The sequence below is a fragment of the Gymnoscopelus braueri genome (genome assembly GCF_963280865.1).
Source record: "Gymnoscopelus braueri genome assembly, chromosome: 1".
NCBI classification, from domain to species: Eukaryota; Metazoa; Chordata; class Actinopteri; order Myctophiformes; family Myctophidae; genus Gymnoscopelus; species Gymnoscopelus braueri.
In genome coordinates, this window is record NC_137603.1 from 62,119,428 (window position 1) to 62,136,262 (window position 16,835).

The 16,835-nt window shown below is 39.7% G+C and overlaps 1 pseudogene across 1 annotated transcript; it reads right to left on the reverse strand.

Annotated features, from left to right (window-relative positions):
• Nucleotides 1-4,790: 4,790 nt before the first annotated feature.
• On the reverse strand, nt 4,791-5,748 carry LOC308089439 (hydroxycarboxylic acid receptor 3-like; annotated as a pseudogene). Its single transcript has one exon. The product of its transcript is annotated as a hydroxycarboxylic acid receptor 3-like (transcript).
• Nucleotides 5,749-16,835: the final 11,087 nt, after the last annotated feature.

Genomic DNA, 16,835 nt, shown 5'->3' on the forward strand with positions numbered 1-16,835 from the left:
TGATTGTGTTTATGAAGAAAACAATGCAATCTGTAGTGTTTGGGTTGTAATACAGTTCCCCTGACACCCTCTAGTGGTGAAGTAATGTCATGATCCTTGGAAGCCCTTCTAAGATGTCTGTTTCTGATTGATTGGCCATGGTAATTACAACACAGCCAAAACACCTCTATTCATTCAATTGTAAATAGGCGACTGAAGAAGGTAAAAATACCTAAAAACTAAGTATACAGTGCTTGAGTAGCCTACATGTAGGCCTACTTACTTTACACCACTGTTACTACTATGCTGTTCTTAAAACGCTCCCCAGCTCATGTTGCTGTAGGCTATATGGAGCTTCATTCTAGACAAAGAAAATAAATAAATACAAATAAATAATTAATAATCATCCGAAAGAGCAAATCATGGCTGCAAACTAGGAGAACAGACTGAACAGACGATCAGGTAGGCCTACTGCCAGTGGTGGGAAAGGTACTCAAATGTTTTACTTAAGTAAAAGTATCAATACTGCAATGTAGAGAAACACTCTGTTACAAGGCCTGTATTAAAAATGTTTGAATAAAAGTACAAAAGTATCGGCATCAAAATATAGTTAAATTACCAAAAGTAAAAGTAGCCTTCTCATTGTGCAGAATGTCCCGTTTCACAAGTTCAAATATAAAAAATCTATTGAAAATAGCAGCTCTACAAGCTCACATGCCGTGCTCGCAACGCAATGTGAGCTTGCAGATTTGCTATTTTCAAATGAGCGAAATATAATAGTGGTTAGTGTGTTTTGTAATAATAATCAAAATCTACAAAGTAATTAGTAACTATAAAGTGTTCTAGTAATTGTAGTGAAGTAAAAGTACAGTATTTGCCTCTGAGATGCAGTGGAGTAAAAGTAAAAGTACTGACAATTGGAAATACTCCAGTAAAGTCAAACTGGAGTATAACCTCAAAATTGTACTTAAGTACAGTACTTGAGTAAATGTACTTAGTTACTTTACACCACTGGCATCCAGTTAACCTTGACTTATTTAGGCTAAAAGTAAAGATGTTTAGCTCCTTTCAAAAGGCAACAAGCATAAAACATAAGGAAATTGTAAATAGTTAGTGATATGCTTACTAAACATGTAAACATTATTATAGGAAGACGAGGATTGAGGACCCCCGCACTATATAGTCCATGAGCCAGAGCCCCAAAATTGAGCAATTATCGAAAGAGTGGGCAAAACCAAACCTATATTAAATTGTTCAGAGGGTCAATACGAGTAAATAAATGTATGATAACCTCACCACAGGAGCAGCTTTTTCATGGTTATCACACATTTTGTAATTTTCCCCATACGTACATGACAGGTGAAAAAATTAAATTTTTTTAAAAAGAGTTATCATAATGAAACTTCCTGAGTTGATTACTTACATGAAGACAATGATTTATCGTATTACAAGTTTTCTGAAATTGTATATTTAAATATGCAAATTAGGCAAGGAAAATATGCCCAAATTTGCATAACTTTCCAGAATCAACATTGGACAAAGCCAGAGTCAACATACTTATTTCATTTTGTTAAGATGTTGGAGTCAATGGTTTTTAACGAGGGAATATTCAATATCTGGCTCAATTTTGGGGCTCTGGCTCATGGACTGAATGCCTAATTTGCATATTTAAATATGCAATTTCAGAAAACTTGTAATACGATAAATCATCGTCTTCATGTAAGTAATCAACTCAGGCAGTTTCATTATGATAACTCTTTTTAAAATGTTGTCATTTTTTGACCTGTCATGTACGTATGGGGAAAATTACAAAATGTGTGATAACCATGAAAAAGCTGCTCCTGTGGTGAGGTTATCATACATTTATTTACTCGTATTGACCCTCTGAACAATTTAATATAGGTTTGGTTTTGCCCACTCTTTCGATAATAATTGCTCAATTTTGGGGCTCTGGCTCATAGCTGTTGTCACTATTTATTTATTCTCTCCCAAAAGTATGGCACCTACTGTAACTACTCCCACATACTTTCACTTAGAAACTCCATTCAAACTTTAAAAAAAATCCAGCTTACTGTGGACACGTGTGCTTGTACTTTTCTTTTTGAAATAATTTGTAGTTTTTTAAATATTTAACTTTAAACACCCCAAAAAGTCTATGGGAAAGTCAATGTTATTTCAACTGAAAACCCCTTTTTCTTTCACTTGAGATGAGAAATGCCCCATGTTTTCGTAAAGTCACTGCGGCCACATTTTTTACACTACAGATATGTTTTTTACATCACCAAGTTCGCACAGGTCTGCTCTCAAATTTAATCTAATCTGTGTGATGTATACATTTTAAGTTAAGACCATTAATATAAACCCATGTCTCTCTTCACTCTAGCACTCTAGCAATCAGTACACCTGGTGTTAGCTAGATTGTCAGTCATTGGCTGCTCTGTGGTGCTGCAAAGTAACTAAGTATATTTACTCAAGTACTATGCAAGTGCTTACAATGCACAGTTTAATTTTGAGGTACTTTTATTTTCCTTTCCATTTTTGTTACTTCTACTCCACTACAATTACAGCATATGACAGATATACAAAATACAAAACCTAAAGTAACCACACACAGCCGATCTACAATATGACGCAATATGAGCTTGTAGATCTGATATTTTCAGAAAATTTGAGTACTTTTACTTTGGTTTTACACACACACACACACACACACACACACACACACACACACACTGTAAACCATCTGAATTTGTACTTTTTATTACTACAGTTTTTTGGCTTTAAAGCGAGCCCACATTGTTTCTTTATAGGAACAATATTTTCTAGTTTTCTTAGCAATTGATTTGAATACGCTGGAAGCATTTCTTTTTCTTTATTTTTTCTCCGAAATTCAGAAATTTGTATTTCTTTGTTGTAACAATGCTTCTTGGCAATAACTTTTATATCGATGGAAAGCCTGTTATTTCACGTTTAAACCTTTAAAAGTGCAGCTGAATATGTGGGTGGTGCCCCTGAACATTTTTATGAATCGGGCTTAAAGGAATTCTTCATCCAAACAATTACTTTATTTCTATTAATTACTCGTCCAATGAAGCCTTTAATTCATGGATTCTTTTTGTTTTTGTCGCATTTCTGAGCCAATAATAATATAAGTTAATAGGAGACCAATCTCAATAAGAGCAAATCATATTTAAAACATTGTTTTTGAACCTGAATCATCAGTAGGCTCATCAGTGATTACACTTTGAGAGTTGTTTTGGAGTTTATATTATTCTTTTATATAACTTTGGTAAATTTGGTCTCCTACCACAGCAGTGTCCTCAATTATTGAATTATTGGGTCAGGAATGCACGTATGCAACATAATTTTGAAAGAAATCTCCCTTTTTTTGGGGTGAAATGAGGAAGGCAGCCACCAGAGGGCGCCACACACCACAAAACACAGTTCCTTCCCTCCCCAGGATGTCTTTGATAATAACATACATTACCAAAAACATTTCAGTCTAAAATGCATCAACATGTACAGATTGAACATCAGTTTAGACATCAAACGTATAGCACACTCTAATACAGAATATTATATTCAGTGAATTGTAATATTATTGAAAACCCCAAATACCTAAATGTGATAACGTTTTTTTTTGTTGATTGAATTGAATATTTTATTAGGCAAAAAATGTAAAACAGCACAGTTACATTTAAAATACTTTGTCTAACAGGTCCGTTCATAAAAGTCCTTGCGGACTTGTTTTCAATGAGGGCCTTGGTATTCAATTCATAGGCATATATAGTGGCACCACAGTTCAAATATCATTACAAAATAAACAGCAAAAAGAAATAACACTATGTACAACAAAGAAAATAAAAAAGAGGGGGAAAAAAATATGTACAAGAACATATTTTTTTCCCCCTCTTTTTTATTTACTTTTATGAACGGACCTGTTAGACAAAGTATTTTAAATGTAACTGTGCTGTTTTACATTTTTTGCCTAATAAAATATTCAATTCAATCAAAAAAAAAACGTTATCACATTTAAGTATTTGGGGTTTTCAATAATATTACAATTCACTGAATATAATATTCTGTATTAGAGTGTGCTATACGTTTGATGTCTAAACTCATGTTCAATACAAAACTAACTAGCACAGTTAAAATACTTAAACATCAAGTGTTGTTTCTCTGCATACAGCTTATTGAGCAAACTTATTTTACAGGTGCAAAGGGGAAAGGTGAATGTATGTATAGTATATGCCAGTCAGTGGTTCGCAACCTTTTCTGGATCAGGGCCCACTTAAATCTTGAAAGTGTGGCAGCCTGTCGGCTGCTGGAACTATCATAGCATAGTTTAAGTGTGTATTTATCCGTATCACAATGAAAACATGAAAAACATGTATGTCATCGTATAATCATGTCATGTTTTGAATGTTATTTTATCATTAAAATTGTTTTATTTATATGCAATATTGATATGCATATCAATGATATGCACATGCAACCTGTACCATGTACACCAGTGGTTCTAAACCTGTGGGCCAGGGCCCACAGGTTTAGAACCACTGGTGTACAGTATAAATTGATGGGAGATACTTTTAGAATAAGCCATACATTTGTGATATTTATTGAAGGCACTTTTTATGTCATGGGGATTTTATTTTAGTGCACTCTTTTCATAGAAATAACGCTTTTAACGTTGACATTTCGTAGAAACACACCATTTGAGTTCATGAACTGTAAACCTTAGGACATTCTATTGTAATCTACTGTACTGGTTCTCAACGTCTCTCTCTCTCACTAATACACACACACGCACGTTATATTCCATTGCTGGTCGTACTGCGACGTCCCACCTTCATCTCCACCAGACCCAGCCTGTTGATGTAGGTCTTGAGGACATTGCTGAACATGGCGCTGGAAAAGCAGTAGATAACGGGGTCCAAGGCGCTGTTCAGGTAAGTAAAGCCAATGGACAGGGAGAAGAGTTGGGCCATCAGCCTGTAGGACACAGTCGGCAGAATGGAATTTCTTTATGTACACCGCCGCCGGGCTGGCGGCGGTGTACATAAAGAAATTCCATGCCGGGCATGAAACAGATGATGAACACGGCGACGATGGCCCCCACCGCGCGGACGGCCCTTCGCACCTTCCTGTCTTTATCCATCTGCCGGCGGTATAGGATGAAGATAATCCGAGCTGTGCAGAACAGCAACACCATTAAGGGCAGGAAGAACTCTGCCACAAAGACAACCTTGTGCAGCATTATCTGTGGAGTGGTCTTACCGTAGTCATCAAAGAGATCCAAGGTCAACAGCGGAGCCCGAAGAGCGACCACAATCACCCAGATCAAGCCTGCCACACCTGTGCCTGAGTCGTTGTCATTCGGTTGATCCGGTGATGCGGGTGGACCACCTTGAAGTAGCGGTCCACTGCCACAGCGGTCATGAAGCCAATGCTACTCGAACGGTTGACAGCAATCATGAAGAGGTTTATGCGGCACCAGGCCTCCCCGAACACCCAGTACTCCTCAGTGAGGTAGTTGTGTATGCGGAATGGCACGCTGATCATGAGCAGGAAATCGGCCAGCAGGAGATTGAAGAGCAACAACGTGCTGGGCTTCCAGTGCTTCAGACGGAACCAGAAGACCCATAGGGCTAGTAAGTTTACTGGCAGTCCAAACATCATCTCAATAATGAGAATAGTGGGTAGGACCGAGGCAGTCAAATCATGGCTGTTATCACAGTGGTGTGTGTTGGTCTGATTTACCAAAGCCATTTTTCTCTGAATATAATTCACTCACTTTTGCCAGGATCCACACCTCCTTATTTTCAGCAACTCATAGAACTGAATCTCTCCGATCGTTCTGAAGGGATGAATGAGAGAAGAGTATGTTAGTACAATACTCATTTCTTTGGCAATGAGTATACTGTAGCATGCAGTGCATCCATCACTTGAGCCAGGCATATACAGTATGTGGAGAACATCCCAGTACATCCCAGTACATCCCAGTACATCCCAGTAGTCCATGAGCCAGAGTGAGTGAGCTGGAGTCATTAATCTAAGGACATAACAGAACGCATGGAGGCTTAGTAGATGTTGATACTGCAGATTTGATACCACAGATAGAAAGCATCTGTTCTTGGGCAATGGTAAGCTCCTTCCTATACATAAACTGCCGTGAATGTTTTACTGTCAATAAATTGTATATTCCTCCTCATCATATCCCCTTTCGATGGTCTGTAAATATATATCCATTCATGGATAATAGATGCATGCTCATATTATTGGTGATAGATTTTACATGATACGTATGCCTACATTTATATCTATTAATAGATATAAATGTAGGCATACGTAGTATGTAGTTCATAGTTCATAGAATATGTCAGGTCAAGTGCAGATGGCCAAGCCAGATATTAAGACTTGTATGTTGTATTTTTTACTTACTAGCCTACTCTTACCTGTATCTCGCCTGTGTTCCATGCCTACTGTGGTGCTGCTATGACAGACACCTGAATTTCCCCCACGGGCACCGGCTTCGAATGCTATCAATGCATTGAATGGGAGATTATCACGTTTTATCAGACCTTTGAATGGGCGAGTAGGCGACGAGTAGGTGCGATTTAGACCTACCCGCGATTTGTCAGACCATTCATGGGGCGTAATCAGGAGCTACTGACCTACTTGGAGGCGGAGCAGTCCCCACAACAATATTTACGATTCTGTGCCTATCGGTACATAACTCGAACGGCGCTGAGTAGGCACAGGCGAACGTCACACCGTTCAGGACGGCAACTCGGTCGCTTTAGCTCCCTCGGTGGTCCTTCACGCGCCTCCGTCATGCTCCGAAACCAAAACCAAAACCGAAACTGAACTATTTAAGTCATCTCCGTTGGTAGGTCAGTATGTCTTGATAACACCCAATGAATGGTCTGATAAATTGCGGGTAGGTCAGTATGTCGCCTATTTCGCCCATTCAAAGGTCTAATAAGAGGTGATAATGTCCCGGTGCACCTGATTCGGATGCTATCAATGCATTGAATGGGACATTATCACCCCTTATTACTTTGGATTTTCGGAAAATCGGAAGGCATGATCTCTATAGTCATGTGATCAGGACCGATCTGTTAGATTTGTCATATTCCCTCCTGATTGGCTAAGATTGACATATAAAGTTTGCGGGAGTGGCCCGTTTGGAGCAAAATGCCACAAATCATGAACGCAGCGTCCGATTGTGGTGAAACTTTGCATGCACATTTGACCTCTGACCTTTAGATCTCCCACCATTTTGAATTATATGAAAAGCAGTTAAAATCAAACTCCTCCTGGGATTTTTGAGCAATCTGCACGAAACTGTCTACACATGTACTTTGGACCTATGCCGACATAAACATGGCGTGGATTTCTTCTAAGAGAAAACATTAAGCTTTTATGAGCCAATTAATATTGCAGTTTTATGAAAATTATTCGTCTGCCCCTAACACGTACATGCAGACTCACATTTGTTTGAATAATGCAATAATGTAGAGGGTCATTCCAAGTATCACTGAAACCAATCTTACTCCAATTGGTCAAAGGGGGGCGCTATAGCAATTTTTTGAAAATGCTAACTTTAAACTGGCAAAAGTCATGCCTCGTTTGGCCGACAGCCGTGAAACTTGCTTACACATGTGCCTTGACTCATGAGGAACACATCTATCACTTTGACCAGTAAGCTCCGCCCTTAGATTTTACGCCATATTGAGCAGTTTGAAAAACATTTAAACCCAGGATTTCTGAGCAATTTGCGTGAAACTGTGTCAAATGTGTGAGCTCCTTTTTCACCAGTTCAGGTCTGTTGGTCCAATGGCTTGATTGCTTAATCATCTGCCTTGAAACCACAGGGTCGCCGGTTCGAGTTCCACCTCATGCAGACCTCATCTCAATTGCATTGCACACAACATGACTGTATCAATGAATAAATGAGCAATTGTTAAATGTAACATGAAATGCTTATTTGAGAGTAGTTATTTTCAATGTATGACGTACTTCATTCCCCCTTTTATTTTGTTTTGTTGGATTCTCCTTTTTCACTGACTAAGGCTGTGGATTGAATAGCTCAATCAGTAAAGTGTTAGCCTCTTGTTCCAAAGGTCCCCGGTCCAAACCCCACACATAACAGTTTACATTCAAATTGCCTTGTACAAAACATGACCCTGTTAATTCAGACATGTGCAATGTAAAAAAAAATAACATTAAATGCTTTTTTGAGAGTAGTTGTTTTTTATTTATGACATACTTTCTTGTGAAAATAGCCGATCTACAATCTCACAACTTTTCAGATAGCAACGCGTTGTGAGCTTGTAGATCGACTATTTTCACTAGATTCCATTCCGAGGAGACAAAAAAAATCTTTATTGGTACCTGTCACAACTCATTAGTGGCCTGGTGGCTTTTTCTTTGAAATAATGTGTAGTTTTTCAAATATTTAACTTTAAGCTCCCAATGCCACGTTATTGGCCATGGCCATTTAAAGGGTAGCAACATTAACAAACAAATGAGTCTATACCTGTAACAATGCTCTATACACCAGGGAACCAGACTACTCATATGCTGTGTTGCTTTTGCCAGGATTCGATCCCATGACCTTGCTGTTCAGAGTCAATAGCTCTTCCAACTGAGCTACCCAGACACAAGAAACGATATATACACTGACATTTGATGAACTTGCAAATTTTACACTACAGATTTTTTTTTACATCACACTCCTATTTAATCAAAAAAAATCTAAGCTGTGTGATATATACATTTTGAGTTAAGACCATTAATATCAACCCATGTCCCTCTGCACTCTAGCAAGCAGTGCACCTGGTGATACCTAGCCTGTAGTGATGCGCGGGTCGGGTTTTTTCATGATATATAATAAGCAATCCATGCTGTATGATAATTTACCACACATGAAATCCAATTCTGTCTATCCAATGGCTCAGTCAGTACACTGTCTACCTGCAAGTCTGTAGGTCCCTGGTTAAAATCCCAATTTAACCAGTCCAAATAGAGCGTCGCAGTTCCCGCCCACTTCCTGTTTTTTTTGGTGCCGGAAGAAAAAACTCAATGCATTTTTCCATTGACATTTCCAAAAATATTTATATCTATTAATTTAAGCCTCGAATCAAGCCATCACGAGATGACATGAATCATGACCATAAAACGTTTTTTTCTGTGATTTTTTTTAATTTTATATTTAATTATATGATATACTATATTTAATAAATACCCTTTGTTTTGCCGTTTTCAACAAAAAGAAAATCACAGAATCAAACGTTTATGGTCATGATTCATGTTGATTCAGCTTGATTCGAGGCTTAAATTAATAGATATAAATATTTTTGGAAATGTCAATGGAAAAATGCATTGAGTTTTTTCTTCCGGCACCAAAAAAAACAGGAAGTGGGCGGGAACTGCGACGCTCTATATAATTTACTGAACAAAAATCATGACTTTGTTAATTAATGCATGTTCACTTCATCTCTCTCTCTCTCTCTCTATCTCTCACTGCCCCTCTCTCTCACTGCCTCTCTCTCTCTCTCTCTCTCTCACTCTCTCTCTTTTCTCTCTGCCTGCCTCTTCCTGCCTCTGCCTTATCCCTCGAACCCGCTTATTGCTGCTTGCAGCTATATTTCTTATTTGTATTTTATTTATTCCAAAAACTACGGCTCTATAAATGACTGCTTTTTTCATTGAGTTTGTCTTTGAACTAGGTACAACAATAGGACCATTAAAGGTAGGGTAAGTGATATTTTTTGGTTAAAACAAAAAGTATTTTGTTAAAAGGTTGAGTGTTTGTTCAGTAACAGAAGTCTCCCTGTCTCTCCAGCTCTTTAATAAACAGAAAATACATTTTCCGGTAGGTGTCAAAATCTCAGCCAATCAGGAGAAAGTACCAATTTTTAAGCTTCATTTTTATAGTGTTCCAGTTCCAATTTTGCCTGCTCATTTCTTAGTGTCATCACTTCCAATTTCACTTGTTTAATCTATATCCTGATTGAATTCTCTATCCTGATTGGATAAAATTGGAAATGAAACTTCCAAAATGCATTTTCTGTTTAATAAAGAGGTGGAGAGACAAGGAGACTCATTTTACTGAACAAACACTCTATAGCAATGAGTACTATCAGAATATAGAGCTATTTAACACTTATTATAACCAAAGAAAATCACTTACCCTACCTTTAAGTTAAAGGAGAGTGCCGGTCATTTTAGGTTGTGTGTTTGATGTGTCGCTAATCACTCACCAACATCACAGTGTGTAAGAGTGAAAATCACAGACGCCAGGTTCTGTGAGAGAAACAAGCAACCAGCGTCATATCATTCTGCACGAATGGTAGCTCATGCGCGACATTCAGCGCATGTTTGAGTATCATGAGACTCCACGATGAGCAGTAGTAGAAAAAACAACAACTTTGCATCGGTTATAATAGACGATTTTCACTCTTACACACGTCTCCCATTATGCCGCTGTAAGGGGTCTGCAGAATGGACAACAGGGGCAGATCTGGAAATATTCAACGTTCCTTTGTATGTTGGTGAGTGATTAGCGACACATCAAACATACAACCTAAAATGACCGGCACTCTCCTTTAACAGCATATCTTGTACTGTGAGTATGTGTATCATTACAAATTGTGTCAAACAAAAACAAGGGCATCTCTGAGTTAATAACACTACAGAAAAATATGGCCAAGCTTGAGGAAATAATTTGCTCAATAGTGAGCCATGAGAGGCTGGGGTGCATCTTTTCAAGTTTAGTTCTAATAGAACAGCCCAGAACAAGTCTAGCAGCCCTGTTTTGTGCAACCTGTAACTTGGCAAGATTTGTTTTACATTACAGTCATTTAGCAGACGCTTTTATCCAAAGCGACTTACAATAAGTGCATTCAACATACGTAATCTTAAATCTTAAGTGTAGATGTAGATGACCATTCAGTTGAACAATAATCCAAGTGACACAAAATGAATGATTTAGAAACTTGACCCATGCAGGTGCCAACCCGGGGGAATAGGCAGGATATTGTACTGTCAACTGATACCAACATCTGCAGGGAACTCCAGCCTGAGAGGTCATCTGGAAAGAGTATGTTTGGTTTCAGGCCCCTACAGCCATCAAGAGCTTCAGCTCGTGACAGACAAGCACTTGGGATTAAAATTTCAACTTAATTAGTAATTACGGAGGACATTTATTTGGTGCATAATCCCACACTCCTTTTTCTCAAATGTACATAGTTGTAAATAGTTTCATTTGTTTATAAAAGCTCTGTAACATTGGTTTTTCTTTCATTGTGGGCTCGCTGCAGCAGTAGCGAGCACACTATAGATATCTTCACTATTTATTTATTCTCCCCCAAAAGTATGGCACCTAACTACTCCCACATACTTTCACTTAGAAACTCCATTCAAACTTAAAAAAATCCAGCTTACTATGGACACGTGTGCTTGTACTTTTATTTTTGAAATAATTTGTAGTTTTTGAAATATTTAACTTTAAGCACCCAATGCATTTCCAATGGGTTTTGCTAGTGGGGAGAGAGAAGGACAGAGGAGAAATGCCCCGTGTTTTCACTGTGTCATTGTGGCCACATTTTTTACACTACAAATATTTATTTTACATCACCAAGTTCGCACAGGTCTGCTCTCTGATTTAATCCAAAGATCTAAGCTGTGTGATGTATATATTTCAAGTTAAGACCATTAATATCAACCCATGTCTCTTCACACTCTAGCAATCATTACACCTGGTGAAAGCTAGCCTGTCATTCATTGGCTGCTCAGTGGTGCAGCAAAGTAACTAAGTACATTTACTCAAGTACTGTGCAAGTGCTTACAACGCACAATACAATTTTGAGGTACTTTTACTTTACTTTCTATTTTTGTTACCTCTACTCCACTACAATTACAGCATATGACAGCTTTAGTTACATTACATTTTTGATTATTAATACAAAACCTACAGTAACCACACATAGCCGATCTACAATGTGACACGTTATGAGCTTGTAGATCTGCTATTTTCTGAACATTGAGTACTTTTACTTTGGTACTCAAAGTATATTTTGATGCTAAAACGTTTGTACACATGCAAGCTCCAAAACCCCCCACACACACACACACACACACACACACACACACACACACACACACACACACACACACACACACACACACACACACACACACACACACACCCCATACTCCACTGCCACTCCACCCCCCGCCCCCCTGTCATACTTCGACTATTCAAAAAAAAGACGATCTACAATGTGATGCGTTGTGAGCTTGTAGAGCTGCTATTTTGGGAAAACCTTGACAGTTTTTGGAAAGTGTGAGTACAGGGGGTGGCAGCGGCCGGATGGCAACTGCGAGGTTCCCAGTTCGATCCCGGGCTCCCCCAGAGTTAGTGTCGAAGTGTCCTTGAGCAAGACGCTGAACCCCTAATTGCTCCCGATGAGCAGGTGCCTTGCATGGTTTCCTCCGCCATCGGTGTATGAATGTGTGTGTAAATGGATGAACTTTTAATGTCAATAATTTTGTAAATTTCAAGCTCCAATAAAATTTAACACTAGTGGTGTCCCCCCCCCCCCCCCCCCCCCCCCCCCCCACACACACACACACACACACACACACACTGTAAAATAGCTCATCTACAAGCTCACTAGAGCCAGGGGGGAGCACCCCACACCCATCACTCCTGCCCCCTATACCCCTCCACCCCCCCTTACTACCATCAGCTATGCAAGCAGGTGTTTAACTGATGACAATTAGGAGAATGATAACAGGTGCTCCCAACCTGATCAACCGGAGGCACGTCTACACCCACACACAACGCAAAGACAAAGATACCAGGTCAAACTGAATTTGTACTTTTTATAACTACAGTTTTTTGGCTTTAAAGCGAGCCCACATTGTTTCTTTATAGGAACAATATTTTCTAGTTCATATTAAATGTGCTCATTTTCACCAATGTAGACGTTACACCTTTTGACCACATGAGGGCGATATTACCACATGGTGGAGAGCAACAGTAGTGCTGAGCTACAACTTCATTCTTCGTGTGCTCTTTCATGGTTTTCTGACTAGAATATTATAATGATCAGATGTTCTAAACTATGAGTCAGGACCCCAACTAGGGTCTCAGTGTGGTCGCACATTGACAACTGAAAAAAATGAAAAATTGATCCTTCCCATTAACTTAGACTCCCAGAGTTTCTCTAGAACAGTCTCTGCCAGTCTTTTCTAAGCTAGTAGGCAACTTAGATTTTGTATTTATTTTTTTGTTCGTTTATTTTTTAACATTGAAGTGAATGGAGCAGCAACTTTTTGGAAAATGTTATCTCCTGGTTCTTTGTGACGAACGGAAAAACGGAAAAAAACCAAAAATATTTGTTGTAAAAAAAATATTTTTTCAAAATATTTTTAACTCAGAAAATGAGTTAAGGGCGCGCTCCCACCAAAGAATGGTCGGCTAGCGTTAAACGCAGGTTGTGCGCAGCCACCGTTTTTTGCAGCCAGCGGATTCTAAAAAACGGGAGTGAATGATGCACCTGTCAGGCTGTCACTCACTTTCAGGACCCTCCCCGTAGCCCACGCCGCCTTCTGCCTTGAGCACCATGTTGCTTCCATCCTGAGTCTTGGGACGGTCTGCCTTCAACTCACCCGATTGGACAGAGGGGGAAAATCAGCTCCTGCCTCCAGCAGTTTTCTGCTTGAAATGGACAATTCGTGTAGAGCGGATAAACGCAAGGTCTGCGTGACAGGCGGAAAGATCCGCTCTTGCGTGAATCCATGCATTTACATTGACAATGCATTGGCAGATTCTGCCCCAGAGGTAAAATAAAAGTGCGGTGGGAGCGCGAGGGCGCGGAGATTCCCATTTCTCAATTCAGTGTTTATTACTCATCGGTTTTTTGGTACATTGCAGATATAATTCTGACCTCTATTCCTTTGTATATGCATATCAAACTGGGGTTCTTGAAAATAAAAAAGTTTGAAAATCACTGGGCTAGAGCAGTGGTTCTCAAAGTGCCCAGGGGTCCTTGGGGGGTTCCAGGGGGTCCCCAGAAAAAAATAGTTAACATAGCATCACAATCATTTTAATCACTTTATCCATGTATATGTTGGCTATTCAAAAATAGCAGATCTACAAGCTCACAAGCTCAAATATGGAATTCTTTGAATAATTTTTGAACAATTTTAACATAAAACTTCTGGGGATCCCTGGCACAAAACCTTTTCAGATGGGGGGGGTCTGTGGCCGAATGCATATAATTTTGGGGGTCCTTGACACAAAGAAGTTGTGGGGTGGGGACTGAAGCCGAGGGGGTTTCAGACTGCGGAGTGACTCTGCAGTCCTGGCTGATGAAGAGAGCCAATTCCAACACTTAACCACTGCTCATTGGCTGTTCTGTTGGTCCGTAACCACTGCTTATTGGCTGTTCTGTTGGTCCGTAACCAGTTCCCACTTTCCCAAAACTCACCAAGTCACGCAACAGCCTGTTTGTTTTTGGCATAACTGGAGCTCATTCACACGAACACTGGAACACACACACCTCCCCTGGCTAACCCTCCCACGGCCAGTAGACCCAGTTGAGTTATATAACTCTGGGATTAAGTGTCACTATCCCACTGGTCCCGACTGTCCAAACTATCTGGGCTATTTTTAACCACAAGTCGCCCAATATAATAACAACAGAGCCCTGCCACAATAACACTGGCCATTGTTGTTCATGTAGCCATATTCTCATAATAGCCCATGGGCCTCCTCTGTGCTGTGAGCATGCCACTGATAGACTGTTAAAGCTGCAATCTGTAACTTTTATGTGCTACCCAGGGGTCTCACATGAGAGACCAAAATTCTACCACTATGTTAAGAGGCATTTAGGCATTTAGCAGACACTCTTAATCCAGACTGAGTGATTTACAGTAAGCAAGGACAACACAAGGTAATACATCAAATGCATAGAAATAGTAATCTAGGATAGGTGAACCAAGAACCATCAACAGTCTAACAGTAGAATATCAAAAATAATAATGATAATAATCTGCACATTTAAACTATACACACTATAGGATGCCAGGTCAACAATGAACTGGCTTTGTCTACATAATATGCTATCTAAATTACATTTTAACCTTTGCATAAGCCTGCAAGGTCTAAAGAGGTGAGTCTTCAGATCACGGCGGAAGATTGCGAGTGAGTCAGCAGTTGAGAGGCAGTCTTAATCTCTTAAAATAGCCATGTTTTGGGCACGACCAGCAGCAACGTTGGGTCGGCCGACCTGGCCTCTGGATTTGGGTGTGGTTACAAACAAGTTGGACGGGGGAGCCAACCCATTTTGAATTTAAAAAACAAACTTTTAAAAGAAGGCCAATGATTTGTAAGTTCATTATAACCACTGTTTCAGATGTCATAGAATCTGAGATACCTCTTGACCCCAGGATTTGGATATTGGGTGATGTCAGCTTAATTGATGTGAACTTTCATATTTAATTTCACTTGCCAGCACGGCTGGGGAAAAACAATATCCTTGTAAATTGGAAGTCTGAAAATTCCCCATCACAAAAGCATTGGTTGAATGAACTTTCATCTTATTGTACTCCTGCGAATGTCCTGTACAATGTAATGAGAAGGCCCGAAATATTTAACACAATTTGGGGCTCTTTTCTCAATACTCTGCCTTCAATAACTCCTCTTGGTTGAGGTTATAATAAGTTGCTGTTACTGCGAAGGTTGTTGTAGTCAATGTTGTTTATTGTGCCATTCTGGGGTGGGGGGAGGGCTTTGTCGGGGAGGGTTGTTTTTTGTCTTTTTTCTTTGTTGTGTAAAAAGGAAAATGGATGCATGTACTTTGTACACTGTCAATAAATAAATCTTTAAAAAAAAAGAAGGCCGATGCACACCTCAACGGTTAGCGACAGGTGCGTATAGGACAAACAGGAAGGTCCAAATGTTCAGAAGGGGATCTTTGATATCAAATATCAAAGAAAAAAGTCACACACACACTGTCTGGAACATGCAAAAAAAACTCTTTATTAAGTCGACGTTTCGGTCGTTAGACCTTCATCAGGACAAACATCACCCCACCCCCTGGGGGTTCCCTGTCCGGACCCCACTATGACAGTGGTTTTCAACAAGTGGTCCGGGGACCACCAGTGGTCCTTGAGGAGGTACCAGGGGGTCCCCAGTGAAATTATTTAACATAGCGTCACAATAATTTTAAACACTTAGCTTTTGCTATTCAAAAATAGCAGACATACAAGCTCATAGCGCGGCACCGAGTGCCGCGCTATGAGCTTGTAGATCTGCTATTTTTGAAAGATCTTGAAAATGTGTGCATATCTTTGAATATATATATCTTGTAAAGCAAACATTTTAAACTCAAATCTTTGCTTCTGGGGGTCCCTGGCGCAAAATTTTCAGATGGGGGTCCGCGGCCCAATGTATATCAATTTAGGGGTCCTTGGCATGAAAAAGGTTGAAAACCACCCCACTATGAGAACCACCGCCATAGCATGTCTCTGGCCTGTGCTATGGCTGATTTCACCCCCTCAATGTCCCCCGCCATGAGGGGCTGAAACAAAATTGTTTCCAGAGACTTACCCCCCAAACAGCCCCCCCCCACCCCTTCCCCCCCAAGCATTCATCACGACCCTCTGAGCAGTCATCAGCTGGGTGAAGGTACAACTGAATTTCCCCCTGTGGGATCAATAGAGGTCTACCTATTTCTCTTTAACTTTTTTTTAATCTGTATTCAAATGTCTGTTTTTGATGTGTTTCTTTGGTCATAATGTTCTGTGTTTTAAGGCTTAATGTTTTGTGTGAAGCACTT